The sequence below is a fragment of the Cuculus canorus genome, chromosome 14 (genome assembly GCF_017976375.1).
Source record: "Cuculus canorus isolate bCucCan1 chromosome 14, bCucCan1.pri, whole genome shotgun sequence".
Taxonomy (NCBI): domain Eukaryota; kingdom Metazoa; phylum Chordata; class Aves; order Cuculiformes; family Cuculidae; genus Cuculus; species Cuculus canorus.
In genome coordinates this window covers 489,362-511,621 of record NC_071414.1, presented here as the reverse complement: position 1 = coordinate 511,621, position 22,260 = coordinate 489,362, and the positions used below count along the sequence as shown (strand labels likewise).

At 52.9% G+C, this 22,260-nt stretch overlaps 1 protein-coding gene across 2 annotated transcripts in view; it reads right to left on the bottom strand.

The window, feature by feature from the left end:
• The window catches only part of PSD2 (pleckstrin and Sec7 domain containing 2), a 98,418-nt gene extending 91,356 nt beyond the window's left edge, over positions 1-7,062 (bottom strand). Inside the window, exon 1 of one of the 2 annotated variants that reach the window (XM_054079666.1) lies at positions 6,955-7,062. The gene's annotated coding sequence lies outside the window, so the exon portion shown is untranslated. The remainder of the gene's footprint in view (positions 1-6,954) is intronic. The other variant, XM_054079668.1, reaches the window with a different exon arrangement.
• Between the last annotated feature and the right edge of the window lie 15,198 nt (positions 7,063-22,260).

The following is a 22,260-nucleotide window of genomic DNA, read 5'->3' as shown; positions in this document are numbered from 1 at the left end:
AGAGGGATCAGTGTTAGGAGGGACTGGCAAGACAAAGACAAGGTATTTTCAGAGCTGGAAGTTGGTTCCCTGCAGTACCTAGGCTACAACTTGCCTTTTTTATTTTTTCAGTTCTAGGACAAGGTTTCAGTCCTGTCCCCACCTTGCTCATGGCCCAAGAAGTCCTTCTTCCCTTCTATGCTCAGACGTCTCTTCCAGACTCTGGGATTTCTGGGTCTTGCAGACAAGACATGCAAACAAGAACAACTACTTCCACACATCCACCATCCAGTGCAAGGATGAAAAGCGAGGTGGAAGCTGACCCTTCCCCCCGAGGAGCTTCAGCACCTTGAAGCATCTTGAGGAGGCAACCTCAAACCCAGACCCCCAAGTCCACACCCCGTCTGCAGGTCTGATTCCTATGCAAGGTGCCAGGTGCTTCCCCCAGGAAAGAGAGTAAAAGCAAATGGCTTGGTATTGCTTGGGCCTACGACCTGCAGATCTACCTCTGCCACAGGAAAGCCTGGAGCACAACATGTAGAAAGGCAAAATCACAAGAAAGGACAGTCCAACACCCTGGGCCAGGCAAAAAATAGATTAACCTACTTGAAAGTAGGACAACATCACTAAAGAATAGGACATCTGGTCACCATAGCCGGAGGAGCAAATACAGAGGAGGCAAATTGTCCATGCACATATCGAACCTGATGGGAGACAACTAAAGAGCAGACACGTTCAGGCAAGCAGCTGGGATGAGTGGTCCCCAATCAAAGCAGAACAGCTCTCCATAACTGCTAGACCTGCTGCTGGCGGTCAGTCTATCTGCCTACTAGAAGCAGTACTCCGCCCCTAGAAGCTTGCGGAATGTATGCAACCAAACCTGCTAGGGGCGAGATACCTTCTACGAAACCCAGGGTTGTACAACAAATGATCACCAAGAGAAAGCCAAAGCGCAATTCCAAGCTTGGCAAAGAATGGATTTGGAGCAGCCCTGAGAAGGACGTGGGATACTGGGGGATGAGAAGCTCAACATGATCCAGCAACATGTGCTCACAGCCCAGAAACCAATCGTGTCCTGGGCTGCACCCACAGCAGTGAGACCAGCAGGGCAAGGGAGGGGATTCTGCCCCTCTGATCTGGTGAGACCCCACCTGGAGCCTGTGTCCAGTTCTGGAGCCCTCAGCACAGGAAGGACATAGAGCTGTTGGAGCGAGTCCAGGGGAGGCCACAGAGATAATCCCAGGGCTGGAGCACCTTCCGCACAAGAACAGGCTGAGAGAGTTGGGGTTGTTCAGCCTGGATAGGAAGAGCTTAGAACAGCTTCCAGTACTGAAAGGGGCTCCAGGAAAGCTGGGGAGGGGCTCTTGATCAGGGAGGGCATGACAGGACAAGAGTTTTGCTGTGAGGGTTGTTAAGCTGTGTCCCAGGTTGCCCAGAGCAGTGGTGGCTGCCCCATTCCTGGAGGTGTTCAAGGCCAGGTTGGATGGGACTTGCAGCAACCTGATCCAGTGGGAGGTGTCACTGCCCATGGCAGAGGGGTGGAACTGGATGGGCTTTGAGGTCTCTTCCAAGGCAAACCATTCTATGATTCTGTGGTTTCCAAGGTGCCTGTCCACTGAAATGCCAGATCGAGTTTGATGTTTGCAAACTGCTTTGAGAGGCTCTCCTACCAAGGCCATCCCCTGGGCTGTCTTGGAGCCCACCTACCTCAGCTCGACTTCTTTCCCCCCGTGCCTTTTCCCTAGCCAAGTTTCAGCCCACTAGCAGAGAAGCTGTGATAAAGAAGTGACTAAGGATCATGACTGAGCTTGCAGCAGTATCTTCAGAAGCTCCACAGCCCACCAGCAGGATGTGGCTAAGCCTGGCATGATGGCTCTTTCAAAATGAAACACAAAAGTAAATGCAGCAGTGAGCAGGTTCATCATAGGATCCTCACTGCTGTTTGCAGAGGAGTTAATGCCATGCACTGACTGCCTGCTCCAGAGCCCAGTTTCCTACCCGGCTTTGGCAGGACAGGCAGTTTTCTTGGCTAAGGTCCTTGTGCTGGAACGGAAACCCAGAGCACCAGGTCTCCGGACAACATTCAAAACCCTGTTCCTCATTGTTGCTTCTCTCAAAGGAGGCACTAGGAAAGCATCCAGGTCCCTTAGCAGAAGGCTTTAAGCTCCTCCAGAGGAAGGTTTCCCTGCCGTGTGTAGTTGATTTTCTTAAACTCAGACCTATAAAAAGCGGTCTGGGGCTGCCATGAGCTCAGGTGTGAACGCAGTAGCCCCTAAGCTGGTGAGTGTTCCTGGTCTAACCACATAACTGAGCCCACCCCAAGAAAAGCCAGCAAGACCATTTCACAAGTATTGCCACATCAGCTTCCTTTTAACCTCAAAATTAACAGTCACCAACCCTCTCCTGGATGTGTTCAAGGTCAGGTCGGATGGGACTTTGAGCAACCCGATCCAGTGGGACTGGATGGGCTTTGAGGTCCCTTCCAACCCAACCCATTCTATGATTCTACGTTTCTACAATTCTATGATTCTATGTTGAATTCATCTGCTCAGCCGCTTGCTTGGGACTAGGGGAGTTTGCACATCAGCTGAGGACAAAGCTGAGAGGTGGAGAAGGTTTTCACCAGTCTTTTCAAAGGCTACTTGCTAGCACTTGTCTTCAAGAGAGGCCAAAGCATTGGAGGCAGAAGGGGGGATTTATGGGTCAGGCAGGGCACATTTAGGCAGCAGTGAAGCAGGAAGGTGCCCTGCCCGCCCTGCACTGGATGGGAAAAACCCAGGGGTGACAGGAAGCAACGAGACAGAGGAGACCACCATCTTCAGCCTAAGGCCACCAGAGTCCTATTTGTGGTGCCAGCAATGGTGATGGATTGGTGCCTCTCTCAGGCCAGAGAAATTTGGTTTGCCAACAGCAAGGTGCAGGCTGCAGCTGGCTCCCAGCTGCAGAATCCATCTGTAGGTCAATAAGCCCATCACACATCACCTCTGCCAGCCTAGGCAACTGTCTCAGAACCACCACCTCCCTCACACTTGCCTCAGAAACCATTCTCCCCGTCTCCTGCCATACTCATGCCAACATTTGCCAGCAAGACAGTTCTCACTTCGGAAACAAGTTTTGTTTACTCCAGAGTGCCTTTCATCCTACACAATGGAATTTCTAATTAAAGAATTATCTCAAATCCACAAGCAAGAACTTAGGGTGAAAAATATTTTCCATTATTTTAATTTATAATTATATATTTCAGAAAAGGAACGCCATTTATCAAATAATGTGGTGCTTTGATCCTGCCACTCATCTCCCCCAGAGTTCATCAACATAGATGTTAAAGCAGTTGCATTCAACTCTGATCACCAAGCACCACCCACAGGGATTGACAGTGAACTTGAGGCTGAAGACTTTTAACAGTAGAACACTGCTCCTGATAGAAGAGACTCTTGTCCCACAGCCACAGGATCCCATGTCTGCAACTTTGCCAAGAAGGTACTAGCTTTGCTTGCCAAGAAAGTGCCTTTTCTGTCTGCCAGGCCACGGTGACCTACAAGCCAGTTTTGATGGGCTTGTCCAGGTCACACCTTCATTCTGCTTCCCAGTGTTCCATTGACATTGGGGAACCAGAGCAGGCCAGTGCCTCTCCCCCAAGATCCGAGGAAAGGAGCACTGCTTAGAGGCAGGCAGGCATGCTGCTTCTTTGGCTCACTCTTACACATCACTGGATGGTGGTTGAAGGGATGTTTCTGCCACCCAGCTGAGCCTGCTCCATTACACAGAGCTGGAGATTCACTGAACAGGGAAGCAGCTGGGCAGGAACCTGAGAGCAGAAAAATCCTTTCAGCAAACCCTCTGCAGGGCCTCAAATCCTCCAAAACTCATACACCAAGTCCTTCCCTGAACAGCCTGGGAAGCATGGCAGCCCTTTGAAATAGCAAAACACCACTTGAGCGCAAGCTTAATCCCCCAGTACTCCTCCATAGAGGCTCTCAGGGCCTCTCACAGCTGCTGTCTAACTCAGCATCTCCCACATGCAACACCACTTGTAACTGGATTGGGTTCCTGGTTTTGGTCGCACCATCCTGGGGCACTGCTCGGCTCGCAGAGGTGTGTGTGCTGTTCATCTTGCACCCTGCTGCTGTCACAGGGGATGGCACAGCCCCGAGGCACCCTGTCCCTCAGGCAGGAGGGAAAACACAGCCCCAGAAGCTGCCCCATCCTGCCAGCACAGCAGACAACACAACCCCAGGAGCGCTCCCATCTTACTGGCATAGGAGACAACACAGTCCAAGGCAGACCCATTACTCCAGTGCGCGGGACACCACAGTCCCAGAGACTCCCATCACTCACCACAATCCCAGGGGCACCTGTCCCTCCAACAGCACAGATAACACAGCCCTGTGAGCACTCCCATCCTATAGGCATAGGGGACGCCACGGTCCCAGAGACACCCGACATTCCTGCAGCAGAGATAACACAGTCCCAGAGACAGGCATCACTCCAGCACCGGGGATACCACAGCCCCAGGGACACCCATTCCTCTGGCAGCAGGGATGACACAGTCCTGGGAGCACCCATCCCTCTGGTACTGGGGATAACACTGTCTGGGAGCACGCCCATCACTACGGGGGCGCCGTAGTCCCAGGGGTCAGCAGCACACAGCCCAGGGAGCATGCATCCCTCTGGCACGGAGGACAGCACCATCCTAGTGGCACCCATCCCTCTGGCACGGGGAACAACACAGTCCCAGAGACACCCATCCCTCTGGCAGCAAGCATAACACAGCCCAGGAAGCACTCCCATCCCTCCAGCAGTGGGGATAACACAATCCCAGATGCACCCATCACTCCGGCACGCAGGACACCACAGTCCTGGGAGCACCCACACCCCTCACACTGGTGATAACTCAGTCCTGAGAGCAGTCCCATCACTCCAGCAACAGGGATACCATAGTCCCAGAGACACCCATCCCTCCGGCATTAGGGAAAACACAGTCCAGGAAACACCCATTCCTTTGGCATAGGATAATGCAGCCCCAGGGACACCCATGCCTCCAGCACAGGAGATAACACAGGCTCAGGAGCACCCATCACTCTGGCCTGGAAACACAGTCCCAGGGGCACCCATACGTCTCACAGCAAGGATATCACAGTCCAGAAAGCACTTCCATCCCTCCAGCAGTGGGGATACCACAGTCCCAGTGGCACCCATCCCTTTGGTATGGGGGATACCACAGTCCCAGGAGCACACATCCTTCTGGCATGGGGGAAAACACAGTCCTAGGGGCACCAATCCCTCTGTCACGGGGGATGTCATAGTCCCATGGGCACCAATCCCTCTGACACGGAGAACTACACAGTCCCAGAGACACCCATCCCTCCAGCACAGGGAACAACACGGTCCTGGGGGCACCCATCCCTCTGGTACCGGGGATAACACGGTCCTGAGAGCAGCCCCATCACTCCAGCAACAGCGATACCATAGTCCCAGAGGCACCAAACCCTCTAGCACCAGGAATAACACAGGCCCAGAGGCGTCAATCAGTCTGACATAGGCGACAACACAGTCCTAGAGACACTCATTTCTCCAGCAGCTGGGATACCATAGGCCCAGACACCGAACCCTCCAGCCGCTGGGATACCACAGTCCCAGAGGCACCCATCCCTTTGGTATGGGGGACAACACAGTCCTGGAAGCACCTGTCCTTCTGGCACTGAGGATAACATAGTCCTGTGAGCACTCCCATCCCTCCAGCATGGGAGACAACACAGTCATAGGGGCACCCATCTCTCTGGCACAGGGATATCCTAGTCCCATGGACACCGATCCCTCTGACAAGGAGAACAACACAGTCCCAGGGACAGCCATCCCTCCAGTAGTGGGGATAACACAATCACAGAGACACCCATCACTCTGGCATGGGGAACACCACAATCCTAAGGCACCCATCCCTCCAATAACACAGTCTAGGAAGAACTCCCATCCCTCCAGCAGTGGGAATAACACAGTCCCAGAGACACCCAACCCTTCAGCACAGGGAAGAACACGGTCCTGGGAGCACCCAACCCTCTGGTACCGGGGATAACACGGTCCTGAGAGCTGCCCCATCACCCCAGCAACATCAATACCATAGTCCCAGGGTCGTCCATCCCTCCTGCACTGGGGATAACACAGTCCAGGCAGCACTCATCCCTCTGGCATGGGGGATATCATAGTCACATGGGCACCAATCCCTCTGACACAAGAACAACACAGTCCCAGGGACACCCGTCCCACCGGCAGTGGGGATAACACAACCCCAGAGACATCCATTACTCTGGCATAGGGGACACCACAATCCTAGGGCACCCATCCCTCCAATCACACAGTCCAGGAAGCATTCCCATCCCTCCAGCAGTGGGGATAACAGAGTCCAGGTAAACACCCATCCCTCCAGCACGGGGTGCAACACAGTCCTGGGAGCACCCGTCTCTGCTGTTGGGAATAACACACTCTCAGGAGCAGCCTCATCACTCCAGTAACAGGGATGCCGTAGTCCCAGGTGCACCCACCCCTCTGGCACTGGGGATAACACAGCCCTGGGAGCACCCATCCCTATGGCACGGGGAATATCGTAGTCCCATGGGCACCAATCCCTCTGACATGGAGAACAACACAGTCCCAGGGACACCCATCCTTCTGGCGTTGGGGCCACCACAATCCTGGGGCACCGTCCCTCCGTCAGAGAGGATAACACAGTCTTAAGGACACCCATCCCTCCAGCACAAGGAACAACACAGTCCTGGGAGCACCCATTCCTCTGGTCCCTGCAGTAACAGTCCAGAGAGCATCACCATCCCTCCCACAACAGGGATCCCACACTCCCAGGACCAACCCCATCCCTCTGGCACCAGCTCTCCGTGCTGAATCCCTGACCTCCCACTCTCCAGAGGTCGCACGTCCCCTCCCCGGAGATGCTCCCCCCTCCTCCGGGCTCCCTCCTCTCACCGCTCCTCTCCTCGCCCGCAGCTCCACGGCTCCATCACGAACCGGATCCGCACAGCCCCGGGCGCAACGCCGGGATTCGGACACCAGGGGGCGACAAAGGGCCCTTCGTCGCCCCCTGGTGTCCAAATCCCGCATTGCACGTGGCTGGAATCCTAGAATCCCTAGTTTGGAAAAGCCCTTTGAGATCAAGCCCAACCGTACCTGCCCACTACTAAATCTAGGCACTTCATCTATCCATTTCTTAAATCAAGGGTAGTAACACCACCATTTCCCTGGGCAGTTTCTTCCAATGCTTCATCGCCGCTGGGCTGAGAGCAATGGCATGAGGTTTGATGAGGCCAGACGCCAGGTCCTGCACTTGGGGCACAACAACCCTATGCAGTGCTAGGAGAAGTCTGGCTAGAAATCTGCCCAGAAGAGAAGGACCTGGAAATGTTTATTGACAGCCGACTGAAAGTGAGCCAGCAATGGCCCAGGTGGCCAAGAAGGCCAATGGCATCTTGGCTTGTATCAGAAACGACATGACTAGCAGGTCCAGGAAAGTTGTTCTCCCCCTGTACTTGGCACTGGTGAGACCATACCTTGAGTCCTGTGTTCAGTTCTGGGGCCCTCATGACAAGAAGGATGTTGAGTCTCTGGAGCGTGTCCAGAGAAGAGCAACAAAAGAGAAGGGGCCGGAGAAGTCCTACGAGGAGGGCCTGAGGGAACTGGGGTTGTTTAGCTATGAGAAGAGAAGGCTGAGAGAAGACCTTATTGCTCTCTACAACTACCTGAAAGGCGGTTGTAGAGAGGAGGGAGCTGGCCTTTTCTCCCAAGTGACAGGGTACAGGACAAGGGGGAATGGCCTCAAGCTGCACCAGGGGAGGTTCAGAGTAGATATCAGAAAAAAAAAAATTCACAGAAAGGGTCATCGGGCACTGGTAGAGGCTGCCCAGGGAGGTGGTTGTCACCATCCCTGGAGGTATTTAAAAGACAGGTAGATGAGGTGCTCAGGGACATGGTTTAGCAGTTGATAGGAATGGTTAGACTCGGTGATCCAAGAGGTCTTTTCCAACCTGGTAATTCTATGATTCTATGATTCAGTAAAGAATTTTTCCCTAATATCCGGTCTAAACCTCCCCTGGTGCAACTTGAGGCCATTCCCTCTCATCCTGCCACCTAACTCTTGGGAGAAGAGACCAGTACCCACCTTGCTACAATCTCCTTTATCCCCAGTGTCAGAGGCATGAGTGTCCCCAGGATTGTGTTGTCCCCCACGCGAGAGAGGGATGGGTGCCTCTGGGACTGTGTTAACCTCACAGCTGGAGGGATGGGAGTGCTTCCTGGACTGTGTTGTCCTCGCTGCTGTGAGTATGGGTACCTCTAGGATTGTGGTGTCCCCCGTGTCGTAGGGATGGGTGTTCCTGGGACTGTGTTGTCCCAGCCTCCTCTAGTTGCAGATAGTGATAAGGTCTCCTCTCAGCCTCCTTTTCTCCAGGCTAAACAACCCAGGTTCCTCAGTCACTTCTCGTAGAACTTGTTCTCCAGCCCCTTCACCAGCTTTGTCGCTCTTCTCTGGATGTACTCCAGCTGCTCAATATCTTTCTTGTAGTGAGAGGCCCAAACCTGAACCCAGGATTCGAGGTGCAGCCTCAACAGTGCTGAGTACAGGGACAAAATCACTTCCCTGGACCTGCTGACCACACTGTTTCTGATACAAGCCAAGATGCCATTGGCCTTCTTGGCTACCTGAGCCACTGACGGCTCATGTTCAATCACTGTTGACCAACACTCTCAGGTCTTTCTCTGCCAGGCAGCTTTCCAGTCACTCTTCCCCAAGCCTGGAGTGTTGCCTGGGGTTGTTATATCCCAAGTGTAGGACTCCGCACTTGCCTTGTTAAACCCCATTGCACTGGCCTCAGACCATCCATCCAGCCTTTCAGATCCCTTTGGATCTTCCCTACAGAATCACAAGGTTGGAAAGGACCCATTGGATCATCGAGTCCAACCATTCCTAACACTCCCTAAACCATGTCCCTAAGCACTTCATCCACCCGTTCCTTAAACACCTCCAGGGAAGGCGACTCGACCACCTCCCTGGGCAGCTGTTCCAGTGCCCGATGACTCTTACTGTGAAGAATTTTGTTCTGATATCCAACCTGAACCTCCCCTGACGGAGCTTCAGGCCATTCCCTCTTGTCCTGTCCCCTGTCACTTGGGAGAAGAGGCCAGCTCCCTCCTCTCCACAACCTCCTTTCAGGTAGTTGTAGAGAGTAATAAGGTCTCCCCTCAGCCTCCTCTTCTCCAGGCTAAACAACCCCAGCTCTCTCAGCCACTCCTCATAAGACTTGTTCTCCAGCCCCCTCACCAGCTTTATTGCTCTTCTCTGGACACGCTCCAGAGCCTCAACATCCTTCTTGTGGTGAGGGGCCCAGAACTGAACACAGTATTCGAGGTGCGGTCTCACCAGTGCTGAGTACAGAGGGAGAATAACCTCCCTGGACCTGCTGGTGACCCCATTTCTGATACAAGCCAAGATGCCATTGGCCTTCTTGGCCACCTGGGCACGCTGCTGGCTCATGTTCAGTCGGCTGTCAACCAGCACCCCCAGGTCCTTCTCTTCCGTGCAGCTCTCCAGCCATTCTTCCCCCAGTCTGTAGCACTGCATAGGGTTGTTGTGCCCCAAGTGCAGGACCCGGCATTTGGCCTTGTTAATCGTCATCCCATTGGTTTCAGCCCAGCAGTCCAGCCTGTTCAGATCCCTTTGCAGAGCCTCCCTACCCTCCAGCAGATCGACACTTCCTCCCAGCTTAGTGTCATCTGCAAACTTGCTGAGGGTGCACTCAATGCCTTCATCCAGGTCATTGATAAAGACATTGAACAGAGCTGGACCAGTACTGAGCCCTGAGGAACTCCTCTTGTGACCGACCTCCAGCTGGAGTTAACTCCATTGACCACCACTCTCTGGGCCATCCAAACAGTTTTCAACCCAGGAGAGTGTGCGCCTGTCCAGGCCAGAGGCTGACAGTTTCTGCAGCAGAATGCTGTGAGAAACTGTGTCAAAGGCTTTACGGAAGTCCAAGAAGACTACATCCACAGCCTTTCCCCCATCCAGTAGTCGAGTGATTTTGTCATAGAAGGTGATCAGGTTAGTTTGGCAAGATCTGCCTTTTGTAAACCCATGTTGAGTGGGCCTGATCACCCGGTTCTCTTGTATGTGCTTCATGATAGCACTCAAGATTACCTGTTCCATGACTTTCCCCGGCACTGAGGTGAGACTGACAGGCCTGTAGTTCCCCGGATCCTCTCTGCAACCCTTCTTGTAGATGGGCACAACATCAGCCAGCCTCCAGTCTAGTGGAACTTCCCCAGTCAGCCAGGACCTCTGGAAGATGATGGATAGGGGTTTAGAAAGGACATCCGCCAGCTCTTTCAATACTCTTGGGTGGATCCCATCCGGCCCCATAGACTTGTGGGAGTCTAGCTGGGTAAGCAAGTCTCTAACCGCCTCCTCTTGGATCACGGGAGCCTCAATCTGCCCCTCTAACTCTTGGATTTGTAAACAGAAGGAACAACTTTCTTTGCTATTAAAGACTGAGGCGAAGAAGGCATTAAATACCTCAGCCTTGTCCTTATCCCCTGTCACTGTTATTCCTTCTGCATCCAATAGAGAGACTGGATATTCTCCCTCGTCCTCCTTTTCCGGTTAATGTACTTGTAGAAAGACTTTTTGTTGTCTTTCACAGACTTAGCGAGTTTTACTTCTAGTTGGGCCTTGGCCCTCCTGATTTTTTCCCTGCATGATCTCACTTCGTCCCTGTAGTCCACCCAAGATGCCTGTCCTTTCCTCCAAAGCACATAGAGCTTCTTCTTATTATTGACACATCTTGAGATCTCCCTGCTCCACCAAGCTGGCTTTTCCCCCCGCCGGCTCCTTTTCCGGAACACAGGGATGGTTTGCTCTTGAGCTGCTAGGATTTCATTTTTCAAGAGCGCCCAACCCTCGTGGGCTCCCTTGCCCAGAAGGACTGTTTCCCACGGGACTTTGCTAATCAACCTTCTGAACAGGCCAAACCTTATATACCTTATATATACCCTTCAGTATATTGAAACTTCCTCCCAGCCTAGTGTCATCCAGAAATTTGCTATAGGTGCACACAATCCTTTCCTCCAGGCGATTGATAAAGATATTGGATAGCACTGGACTCAGTGCTGAGCCCCGCGGACACCACTTGTGACCGGCCTTCAACTGGATTTAACTGCTTTTACCACATATCTTTGGGCCAATGCTGGGCTGTATGGACCATGGGGCAGGAAGATTTCGAGAGCTGGGACACACACATACAAGCTCGCCTCACTCCTCACTGTTTAGCATAGAAAAAAAGGAGGTTGAGGGGAGACCTTATCACTGTCTACAACTGCCTTAGAGGAGGTTGTAGAGAGGTGGGTGCTGGTCTCTTTGCCCAAGCGACAGGTGATAGGATGAGAGGGAATGGCCTCAAGTTAGACTAGGGCAGGTTCAGACTGGACATTAGGAAAAATTTCTTCACTACAAGGGTTATAAATCATTGGCAGAGGCTGCAAAGGGAGGTGGTGGAGTCCCCATCCCTGGAGGTGTTTAAAAGAGAAGTGGATGAGGTGCTTAGGTATACAACTTAGTACTGGGCACGTACGATTTGACTCGATGATCTCAAAGGTCTTTTCCAACCTAGGGATTCTATGATTCTATGTTTGTATGGTCACCACAGAATCTGTGCCCTGGAGATGGGAGTAGGACGTTCAATGGGGACTTCCAAAGGGACCTCTGCTTTGTCAAATGTTTCGCAGAATCATTGGAAAAGGCTTCTAAGCTTATTCAGTCCAACCATCAGCCCAACCCCACCGTGTCTGTTAAACCACATCTCAAAATGCCACAGCCACACACTTTTTGGACCCCTGCAGGGATGGAGACTCCACCACTGCCCTGGGCAGCCTCTGCCAGAGATTCACTGCTCTGTAGGTAAAGAAATGATTTCTAAAATCCAGTCTAAGCCTTCCCCCTGTGCAACTTGAAGCCATTTCCTCTAGTCCCATCACTTGTTACTTGGGAGAAGAGACCAGCACCCATCTCACTACAACATTATTTTAGGTAGGTGTGGAGAGCAATAACGTTTCCCTTCAGCCTCCTCTTCTCCAGGCTAAACAATCTCTGTTCCCTCAGCCATTCCTCATAAAACTTGTTCTGCGGACTCTTCACCAGACTCATTGTCCTTCTCTGAATGTGCCTACGGGTTTCTACCCTCCCACCCACGCTGGCAGCACCAGGCCAACCCCACCACTGGGTCCCACTTCGGGAATGTGCCTAGCAGGACTGCCGTCCAAACAATAGTGCAGCATCGATGCTGGTCCCCTGCCTGCCTGCTCATCCACCCCACGGCTCTCTTGAGGCACGGGTGGCTGAGCACCTCCTCCACACCTTGGTGGCAGTGGAGGAGGAGCGGAGCAGAAGACCGGCAGAGCAGTCGTGGTGCTGGCATGGGCTCCTGAGAGCTCTGTAATCAGCAGTGGTACCAGACCGTGGTGCCCCATGTTGGTGTTCAGCCTCCTGTGCCCTTCATCCACTTCTCAAGGACAGAGGAGAGAGAAGATGATGGGGGGGGGGATGGACGCAGCCCCCTCCTCTTCATGCAGCAGCTGCCCTCTGCCCTGCACATGCAGCCCCAATGGACCGATGGACCAGACGTGTGCTCAGCATTTACCTTCTGGCCCGGAGCGTTGCTAAGAGACAGGATCCCTGGGGAGGCTGCTGTGCCAGAACATCGTCAGGAGGGGATGCAGAGGCTGGGGAACCTCTGGATGAGGTGGGGGAAATCACACAAAAGGCACCATGAGAGACACCCCCAACTTCATGGGGAAATGTCTAAAGTAAGGAGAAAGAGGTGAAGACCAGAAGGAAAGCTCAGCATCAGCAGGCTAGTTAATCTGGAAAGAAGTCTCTGAAGGGTTTGGGGTCAGAGAGATCACATTGAAGCCAGACATTTCCATCAGCAGCCCTTGCCCCTCCTGGGGCCACAGGAGAGCTCGATCGGCTTGTTGGGGTCAAGCACCTGGCATGTGGAAAATGGAGGGTGGAAGCTGAATAGGCAGCAGGGCAGAGGGGACACTGAGGGCAGGATGAGTGGGCTGGAAGGTGGGCTGAGCTGCTGCTGGAGCCACTGCCTGGGGCGTTCACACTGGGCTGAGGAAGAGTCACTTGGATGATTTTGTGTGGGCAAAGGATTCACTGAATTTCCGCAACCCAGTGCACGGGATGATGAGGAAGATCATAAAATCATAGAATCGTGGAATGGTTTGGGTTGGAAGGGACCTCAAAGCCCATCCAGTTCCACCCCCTGCCATGGGCAGGGACACCTCCCACTGGATCAGATCCCTCAAAGCCCCATCCAACACGGCCTTGAATACCTCCAGCGATGGGGCAGCCACCACTACTTTGGGAAATCTGGGCCAGGGCCTCCTTGTCCTCACAGCAAAACATTTCTCCCTAAGATCTCATCTCAATCTCCCCTCTTTCAGCTCAAAACCATTCCTCTCCATCCTTTCTCCGCCCTCCCTGACCCAGAGCTCCTTCCCAGCTTTCCTGGAGTCCTTTCCAGTATTGGAAGCTGTTCTCCCGGCAGCCTTCTCTTCTCCAGGCTGAACAACCACAACTCCCTCAGCCTGTCCTCGGATGGGTGGTGCCTCAGAGCTTGGAGAACCTCTGTGGTCTCCTGTAGACTCTCTCCAACAGATCCACATCCATCCTGTGCTGAGGACTCCAGATGACCAGATCCAGATGACTCCAGATGACCAGAAGACCAGATGCCGGACCCAGCACCCAGACCTTTCTCCAGTGCAAATTACTTGGACAACTGCCCCAGAGACCGCATAGGGGCAATGGGTATTGCTGTCCAACACAGGCTCTGACAGTTCACAGGGTGAGCAGCTGTCCCTCAGCATCACAACGGGCATTTTTCCACCTTTGTGCAAGTTTTTTTCATGGTTTTCATTGTAACTCACAGAAGACAAAAACTTTATGCACTTACGTGACCAACATTTCTAACATGCAATTTAAGTTTTTTTACAAATCATATATTGTGAAGCTGGCAGCACCAAGGAGGCCCTGGGAGGGAGCAGAAAGACTGCAGAATGAGGTAGATGGACAGCCTTACTCCACATCCCTTGATATCCACCACTTTGCTGAGCCTCCTGTGCAGGAGCAGGCACTGGGTTTAAAGTCCTGGGCTATGGTAACAGAGCATATTGGGGGATGGCTGCTCCAAGCAGGCTGTTACTGGGCTCTCCCACGCCTTTGCAGCCTCAAGTGTGTGTTCTGAGCCACCTTCGATGGTGCTGCAGGCTGGGGTGTTGGTGGGTGCCACTGCCCGGCTTGGTTGCTAGCACTGAGCTGCTCATGTCATTTCCCGATGCAGCATGGTACAGGGCAGGCTTGTACTGGTGGATGGCAGAGGGATGCACAGCCCACCTGACACTGATGTGAGCTGATCTCCATGCTCTGCACGTCCTCTTCACAGGAGCTTGGTGAAAGAGACACTCCCCAGCATCCTTACTACTCTCGCTCCAATGCAGGAACACGTTGGAAGATCCTCAAAGGAGAGTATCAAGCCACAGGAGTCCTCCCCTGGTTTGTTGAACCTTGACCCCAAGTTTTCATCAAATTATAGAATCATAGAATGTCTTGAGTTGGAAGGGACCCTCAAGGATCAATCTTGCACAATCGAGTCCAACTCCTATCCCTGGACAGGACACCCCAACATTCACACTGTGTGGCCGAAGATGTTGGCCAAACTCTTCTGAAATATTGTCAGACTTGGTGCTGTGACTGCTTCCCTGGGAACTATTTCAGTTCTCTGCCATCCTCTGAGGGGAAAGCCTTCTCCTGATGTCCAACCAAATCCTCTCCTGGCATCTTCCTGCCATTCTTTGGGCAGATTAATAATTAAGTTCAAAAATTTCTTCCAGCTTGGGAGATCTTATGAAACACAAAGGGCACCTGCTGGCAAAATGAAGACTGGGGGATCAGCATAGGAGCAATGCTTGTTTTCCCTAGTATGCTGGCTGTAAGCAGCAGCTCTCTAGCTCAGTGTCTTCAGGAACCTCTTGCCACCTGGACTGCCTCAGAACTGGCTATTCTGTGCTGAAAACTCAGATACTGAGAGCTGGCTTTCCCAGGCTGCAAACACAGGTGCCCTGGGGAATGGGTGAGGGGCCAGAAGGTGCTATTTGGAAGCCATGCTTCCCTTTCCAGCATTGATGCAAATTTGTGGCACAAGTGTGGGCAGGTTCCACCCCAATCCTGAGGTGAGCAGACCTCTCGCATTGGGCACAATACTGGTCCCTGGCTCCTGCCCCACGTGGCCCAGCTCTGACTCATGTTCTTAGTGTCCCCTTCTCCATACCCCCATGCTTTCCTTTCTGGTGCTTGGGATGCAGGCAGGGAGAGATAATTCTCGTAGATGCCAGCGAGCAAGAAACAGCCCTGCTGGAAGGCACTGAGCTCAAACAGTCCTGTGGCAGCCCGGCCAGCTGCATTACCAGATAGAAGTCTCCAGCATATCCCAGATGCTGATCGTCTGGCTTTCTCTGGAGAAGTACCACTAAACTCGCCAAGCCTGAGGGACCATCCTAGCTGGACAGGTGGGATGCTGCACCAGGAGCGTGCCCAGCTGTCCCCATCACCCCAGCCTCATTTTAAGAATCTGAGCATCCCAGTTCCACCCATTTGAAAAAGCATGACTTCCCTCTTTTCAGATACAGACACTGAACTGCACTTTGCTGCCAGAGACAGCCCTGTTCTTGGGATTCCTCCCTCTCTGCCGTGACTCGAAGTATATGGCAAGCAGGGCCATTTGCCAATGTTTGTGTCTCGACAAACTGTCTGTCAGCATTTTAGTGTATGGCTTCAGCTGGGATCAGCTATGCGTTCTCTCCCCATTAAATGGCAGAGCTGTGTGCAAACATCCTGGCATCAAACCATCTGGGGCACGCTCGGGGCCAACTGATGAGCTCCCAGGAGAGCGTGTCAGGCACCTTCTTGCACCAAGGCGAAGGATGGCAGCAGGACTGGTGCTCCAGCACCACCACCTGCACAGGCAGCCAACTCCCATCCTGCCCACAGGGGTTTCCTCTGCTACTAGTCATCTCTCCCACTAGGACTCCTACCTGGATCCCCTTTCCTCCTCCTTGGCTCACAGAGGACCCAGCAAGAACAAGCCGCAGCAGATGGCTGAAAGAGGGGAGACTGAGATGAGATCTTAGGGAGAAATATTTTGCTGTGAGGGTGGGGAGGCCCTGGACATGTTGCCCACGTTGCCCAGAGAAATGGTGGCTGCCCCATCCCTCAACATGTTCAAGGCCAGGTTGGATGGGGTTTTGAGGGACCTGATCCGGTGGGAGATGTCTCTGCCCATGGCAGGGGTTGGAATGGGATGGGCTTTGAGGCCCTTCCAACCCAAACCATTCCGTGATTCTATGATTCTGTGAAATAAGTTCTGCTTGCTGACAAAACACAAGCCCCCACTCCCACTAACATGATAGCAAGATTTCACAGCCTTTGTTCATGGAACTGTTGAGCATTCATCCCCTTGCCCAGCTCGCTGGGGAACTGTGGCCTGGGAGGCTGAGAACAGGGCAGATTTTCTCCTAAGGCTGCACTCTGACAGGACACAGCTTTGCTTACACAGGCGCTGCTCCTCTCAGTGACGCCTCAGATATACAGGCTAGATTCGGTCCAGGCTCAAAGGTTCTGGAAATGCTTTCCAGTCCTGAGAGCTGAGATTCAGGTGCCTTTAACTTCAGCCTGACCTCTGCTATGTCCTCCAGCCTCAGCAGTCTTCACCAAGAACAGAATCTGTTGGGGTTTTTTTTGCTCAGGGTCACATTCTGCCTCAGTGTAGCTGTTAACAGGAGAAGAGTAACCTGGAAGAGCAGATGTGATGCATTCTACCTGCCATTGGTTGGAGGAAGCACCAGCCCCCTGCAGTATCCAAGTGTCTTCTGCGCTAGCCTAGAAGAACCAAAGACAGCTCATTCGTTTACACCAGAGCTGAGTTTGCCCTAAGCCATTAGCATATTGCCCTGCCATTCCTACTGCACTGATTCCTCAGTGCTATCTGTGAAGACTTTAAATGGTCACCTGTAAGATTTCCACACCCCTGTTGGACACCGGGAAGACAGCCCACAGGCTCCCTCAGACCTGTCTCCTCTGTGCAGCAGCTGGAGTAGCAAGGGCCTTGTCCCTTGTACAAGATGAAGGTACTAGCTAAGGCCACTAATGCAGCTGGTGGTTTATTTTACATCTCTGAGCCTCCTCTTCCTTAGAAATGATGAACTGACTTATCATCAAGTGGAGCAATTCAAAGCTGCAAGGACAGGTGACATTCAAAATGTCCCTGATGGTACTCAGTAAATGTCACCCTTTGTAAGAGAGACCTGAAAGCTTCTTCCTGCTACAGCCTCTCTTCCCCTGGAGTTCAGGGAAGTCAGGGATCAGCCCCAGACATTGAATCCATGTCACAGAAGGCAGCACTGCTGGCAGACCAGGCAGGCTCACCGGTCCCACTGCATCTGGACTAATCGGTCTTCCAAGATGTGTTCAGCAGGTTCTGGACAAGCTGCTGCCTCCACATAAAGATGAAGATGGGGCAAGTGAACTTCAGAGGAATAGCCACATAGAACCTGACAGCCACAGACTGCAGTGGGACATATCAACAGTCACAGAATGCTTTGGGTTGGAAGCAACTTTTAGAGGTTGTCCAGTTCCAATGTCCCTGCAGGAGCAGAGGCATCTTTAACCAGATCAGGTTGCTCAGAGCCCCATCCAAGCTGATGTTGAATATTTCCAGAGATGGGGCCTCCGCTATCTTATATCTCCATTGTGGTTTACACCATGGATTTGTAGGTAGTGCTACTTTAAAACTGGTGTGACCAAGACTAGGTCAGCACTGGGTCTCAGCAGCTGGGCTGGGCTGCAGATGCTCTGATCACACAGGCATCGCTAAAACCCAGGCACGTACCTCCTCGCCAGGCAGACCTCAGACTCACAGTCGGTACTGTGGGGCATGACCTCAGTCTAGGAGCAGGCCTAGGTTTCATTTTGGTGCTAGAATGGATAGAGGGAAGCCCTGAAAAGAAGGACTTCAGGGTGCTGGTGCATGAGGAGCTCAACGTGAGCTGGCAATGTGTGCTTGCAGCCCAGAAACCAACCTTGTCCTGGGCTGCATCCAGAGCAGTGGAACCAGCAGGGAGGAGGGGGATTCTGCTCCTCTGCTCCCCTCTGTGAGACCAGACCTGGAGCCCTGCATTCAGTTCTGGAGTCCTCAGCACAGGAAGGACATGGAGCTGTTGGAGCAAGTCCAGAGGAGGCCACAGAGATGATCTGAGGGCTGGAGAACCTCCTGTATGAGGCCAGGCTGAGGGAGTTGGTGTTGTTCAGCCTGGAGAAGAGAAGGCTCCAGGGAGACCTTAGAGCAGCTTCCAGTTCTGAAAGAGGTTCCAGGAAAGCTGGGGAGGGATTCTTGATCACGGAGGGCAGGGATAGGATAAGGGGGAATGATTTTCAGCTGAAAAGGGGGGGGACTGAAATTAGATCTTAGGGAGAAATGTTTTCCTCTGAGGACGGGGAGGCCCTGGCCCAGGCTACCCAGAGCAGTGGTGGCTGCCCCATCTCTGGAGGTGTTCAAGGCCAGGTTGGATGGGGCTTGGAGCAACCAGATCCAGCGGGAGGTGTCCCTGCCCATGGCAGAGGGTGAGACTGGATGGGCTTCAAGGTCCCTTCTAGCCCAAGCCATTCTATGAGTCTATGTTTCTATTGCTGGTGATGTGTTCACATATGAGCTGAATTTCCTTCCAAAGTTACACATTAATGCTTCCTGAGGATACAAGGACAAAGTAATCAACATCATCACAAAGATACACCATCAAGACCTGCAGATGACAAACAGGCCTACAGCTATAGTTTCGTGTAGCTGCCACTGAAGAAAATGCACATTGCACCTATGATAAGTATCAAACCACACACACACACACACAAAACCCCAATTAAAACAAGAGTAAATACTGAGCCAGAGCAAATGCAGAACACCCATGGCTCACATCCCATTACAGAAACAACATCTGCTTGAAATGCCTTCCCTAGAGTGGGAAGTCAATGCACTGCTCCACCAGGCAGCTTGTGCTGACATACTCACAGTGGTATCCCTCTGGATCTGCTGCTCTTCGGAGGACCAGAGCATCCCGAAAAATCCAGTTCCTGAGGCTTACCAGGGACAGTAGCCCAGCAAACAGATCATGCCCAGCACACGCTGGGTCTTGTCCAGGGAAGGCAATGCCAGACAGGTCCACAGAGGCCAGGTCTAGTGTTGGGATGCAGGGGGCAGGACCAGCCTGTCTGCCTGTCACCTGGTGTGGGCTGGGTGGGAACCACAACACGACCCCTGAGTGTCTCCCCTTATGGCATCCCAGTGGGCTGGGACGGGGATGGAGCGTGCCTGGAAGCTGTGTGTTCATTCCTCACCACGGCAGTTTGATCACAGCAGTTCTCCAGAGGCAAATGAGCCAGGGCATTTTCTATCTCTTGCGCAGGGAAGGAGGGGCAGGAATAGGGGATAGAGGGGGAGAGGAACTGCATGAGGATAAATCAGTTTAGGATTAGAAGGTAGCACTGGCAACCTGCCACGTGACAGCCAGGCTCGCACAGCCAGAACCCCAGCTGTCAGCCTGGTGGCAGCAATTAAATGAGTTATCGATTGAGGAATTGTTGTCTGCAGGGTTTAGAGATAAGATCGATTTAGACCAAAAGGTTTAGGCTCCGTTTACTAATTAGTCAAGCACTCTTGGGAAGAGAAACCCTTGGAGACACAGAGACCTGTGGACAGGCAGGACTGCTGCCGTGCTGGGGTTACCCCCATCCTGGCATCCAGTCTTCACCACTTCTCACTCTCTGGTGCCAAAGGTGGAGAGGCACCCAGGTGCCCGTGCGAGGGATTTAAATCAGGACGGATCATCAGTGGCGAGGAGATGAGGGCAGTGGTGTGGAGTGTTCTGCCTGCTCTGTGGCACTGAGCCACCGCTTTTCTCCCAAGGCAGGGGTATGGGAAAGAGGGGCTGTGCATGTGTCTGTGCATGGGGAGGAGGAAACCAGGAGGAGAGCTTCTCCCTTTGCATTGCAAATTGTTCGGGGGTGAATTGATCCATTTCTTAGGCTTTGGCATTTTTTACAGCCTGAACACATTTCTCTTCCCCCCACTCCTTGCACAGCAAGCCCAGAGAAACAAAGGAGACAAATGTGGCACAGACTTTTTGTGGCTTATGTTCTTATTCTGTCTACGCTCCATGGAGCTAAACTGGGGAGAAGCAAGGTGATGGCTTTATGCCCTCTGCTTTGTTCCTTCACTTCCAGATGATGCCCAGGACATTTTCAAGTGGGGACAAGTGGGCAATGGCCTTGCCTGGATGTGATTTGGGCAGCCTTTTAGACTGTCGTCTTGCTTGCTGTTGGGAGTGGGGGGCAGTCTGTGGCTTCAAAACAGAGCTGCTTTTAAACCAGCCAGGGAGCTGGGCTAGGTCCTGTCTCCCAGAGGACATCTCGGTGTCAGCCCTGCATTGGAAAGAGGCGTAAACATGGCTCTCGGTTCCCAGCGTAGCCAGAGAATTCCCCTTTTCATCCCAGTTTACCAGGAAAATCCAAGCCCAGCAAATAGAGAGGGGTCAGGAGCTGTGGTGCTGGGTCCTGTGACCCACAGCCAGCCTGGGGGCAGTGCTCCATGGCCACCACAGCTATGGGTCACACATCACCTCAGACCCCTTCCCAGCCACATGATGGGCCATGTTGGCGCACTGTCAGCCGCCTGACTGAATATGAGCCCTGGGGAAAAACACCTGCCAGTTTGCACTCCCTGCTCAGGTCAGTCATCCTGGTGTCCAGACAGGACAGAATGGAGCAGGGCCAGGATGCCAACACCACCAGAAGAGGTGCAGTATGTCCTGCTGGAAACCTTGTCCTTCAGCTGGTCCTGCCCTTCCTCCCCGCAGAGCCTGGCGACTGCAACCTGACCCAGCCTGCTATAAAACCCAGCAGGACGGGAGAGAGCAGTGTCTGAGCAGGCTGGGAAACCGAAGGCACCAAGAGACTGAATGTGCCTCCAGGGGTGACGGGGATGAAAGGAAGGGGTGGAAGAGAAAACAGAGATCAAGGACACTGTGACGCAGTGTGGCTGTTCCAGGGTGTCTCATGCTTTCCAGCAGAGCTAGGCAGATTTATAGCTTTGTCTTGAGGGTCTGGAGCCAGCCTCCAGTCCTTCCACATTTAGGAGGCAGTTTCCTTTGCCTTTGCTCTTGCTCTGGCTTTTAAAGCCGCATGCTCCATGCTGGACCAGACCCACATCCTTGTTCTCTGTGTACAGCATCAGTGACTGGGACGGACACATCTCTGCCAGAGCAGGACAGACCCAACCAGGGTCTAAGGGGTCATTGCTTTCCTGCTGTTGTACAGCTCTGTGCCACCGCAGTGTCCAGAAGCTGCGATTTAACAGTCCTTCTCTATGGGACACATGGACTACACGGCTAGCCCAGGGCTGACAGAGCTCATGTGACGTTCTTCTCATGTGAATTTCAACTTCCTTATTCTCCCTTAACTGTTGGTTGGAGTGCCCTGCCCATGTCTGAGCTAAAATGGAGCAGGAGACCCTTTGGTTCCAGTGGGCTGCAGAGCCAGCAAGCTTCCTCTAAACTCTCCACTCCAAAGACATTCCAGCCCATGCCACCTCCTACACATGGCTGTGATGAACGAGCAATGCAAGAGATGACTCCCTGTCTGTGTCTCTGGATCATCGTAGCTCAGACAGCATATCCAGGATCCTGGCTCAAGATGTGGCTCTGGATGTTAGGTAGGAGCACTGTTTCTTGGAGAGGTTGCAAGAACCACCCAAGCTGACCAACTTGTGTTCCTGGTTGCTTGTCTTCCAGCATCTGCCTTGCAAGAAGTGAAGCTGTAGACGATGATGTCTAGCGCAGTGCTACCCCAGCTCCACAAGCAGTTTTTGATGACTCAGAGTCTTACTGGCCACAATAAGGCACCTGAAGAGTCCCCCCCCTTCCTCCTCAAGGGAGATGAGATAAGGACAAACCCATCTGCAAAGAGATAGAAAAGGATACAAAAATCAAAGTAGGTCTCCTGGGAAATGCAAGCAATCCCAAACTGATCACCTCGACTGGTCTGTTGGGTCAGAGGTACCCAGATGATGCATTTCACTTGGCGTCAGGCTGGTATCCACCCTTACCAGGGCCGTGCTG